Below are 2,146 nucleotides of genomic sequence, written 5' to 3'. Positions count from 1 at the left end.
ACTCTCAGTCCCGGCCATGTTGAAGATGGGGGAACCCTGCCAACCAGAGTGAGGCTTATGCCCCCCTCCCACTGGAAGGTGGCCTAAGAGGGAGTGTACCCACCACAAGGAGGGGACCCATTTGTCCCAACCTGTACCTACCTAAAACCCCCCTAAATCTATTATTTGGGGGTAACTCCGAACCATGCCTTTTCAGAAAAGAAGAGAGAAGAAGAAGAAGAAGAAGGACCAAAGAGCTGTGCTAAAGGAAGAAGAGGAGGACACCAATGGACTTGGCCCCAGCCCAACCTGCCTGTCCCGACCTTGACCTGCTCCAGTGGAATCCCGGCATGAGGTGCAGCCAGCAGCCCCCCCGAACCCGGTTGACCTCCCTTTGCCTTCACTGAAAAGACTTTGAATCCTGTGAGTACCTGATTTGCTCACAACAGGCTCCAGCCAAATCTGTGAGTCTGCATCCGATGCCCATGGCCCGGGTGGCCAAACATTACAAAAAGGTCTCCCCGGTGATCCTGACCTGATATCTGGTGATCCCTGATCTGCCTCAAGTCTCCCAACACCACCTGCAGATCAAGGATGGAGGATCCCCCGGACTGGAGCCGTTAAGGAAAAACCAACGCCAAAAGACACCCTGATACCCCGCAGCCTTGGGTGACCCAACCAATGGTTTCCCAGTATCCCACGACATCCTAACTTACCTCTCCAACCGGTGGTCGCCTCCAGAAGATCTTTGTGCCATAGCCAGCAGTGTTTCTTGAAACCGGAGCGCCCCCAGTAAAAACAACAGAGCACCGGACGCCAAAACAACACCGTCCGCCCCATGCCACTGTGGGTGCACTTTGTGGGCTAACGTGAACCCCCTTTGCCCTGAGCTAAACCCCAGGGTCTCTACTCCCTCAGCATTGTGGCCTGCTTGTGAGCAGCCACCATAGATGCCCCGTATTCCCCATTAGATTACATTGGACCTCAGCAGTCTGCACCCGGCCCCCCCTAGTGCAGCTGAGGGTGCTCTTGGAGTGCATTCTTGACCCTGGGGGAACCCTTGTTGTAACCCAAGAAACCCAACTCCCAAAATCAAGTACCTGTAAACCGATACCTTTCTTTCCTCCAATAGGATTGCACTGACTGCTTTTCTGTGAAAAAAGTGTGGAGTTGGAAATTCTATGAAAAGTCATACATGTGTGTTTTCATAACAAATTGCATTACTTACCTTTATCCAGGAAATGTCCCAGTGTGTCAGGGTCGGCTCCCCCTAGTGGGCGTAAGAGCACCGCCCTAGTCTTTATTTTGCTTTCCTTTTCTGTCTTACATAAATACTGAAAACGACACACAATAGGAATAAAAGGCAAAAGCAAAACACACTTGTATTAGCACTTTCGGCTAGTCACTCATAGCACACACACACATAAAACACACAACTTAAGTTGTTACAAACACAGTACTCACCATCTGTCATAGTGACTAAACTCTGGTGGATGGCACGCATGAGCAATTTGCGCAGCCTTTCATCTCACGCTGCCAAAATGAAACTGAGGTGCTGACGATCTGACATCCCTGAGGCCTGTGATGTCATCAACCCCACATAGCAATAGCCTCCTGGGCTGAGCTCCACCCTTGAGGACCCCTTTATTAAAGTTAGCACCGGGCACAGCAGCCTAATGCCCTGCAGCGTCAGGGGCTACACGTCAGTCAAGGTTTGATACGATGCCACTGACTCCACCCTTCCCTAACTCATCACAGGGTGGGTTCAGGGGGCCTCATTGACCCACCCCACTCTGTGACGAGTTTGGGAAGTGTGGGGTTGAGATGCTGAGCACTGGATTCTGCGCAGTGTATTAGCTCGGGTTTCAAGGACCCACTGCGCAGAATCCAGTTCACAGCTTCCCACGAATATCGCCAAATCCTAACGCCTACTCGGACCACTTCTTAGCCTGTATATCCAATGGGAGGTGGATATTCAGGTTCAGTCCCTATTAGCGATAATGCCTCAATATCGCTGAATTACCAGCGATATTCACGCATATTGCCGCTGCCAGATATTTTATCGCTTTGGAGATAAATATTGCTAATATCAAGTTATCTCTGCGATAAAATCCGGCGATACGCGGCGATAAAAACAATGTTGCTGAGCTTATTTAGCGATAAATAT

The sequence above is a fragment of the Lissotriton vulgaris genome, chromosome 7 (genome assembly GCF_964263255.1).
Source record: "Lissotriton vulgaris chromosome 7, aLisVul1.2, whole genome shotgun sequence".
Taxonomy (NCBI): Eukaryota; Metazoa; Chordata; class Amphibia; order Caudata; family Salamandridae; genus Lissotriton; species Lissotriton vulgaris.
Note: the sequence above shows the minus strand (reverse complement) of the source record.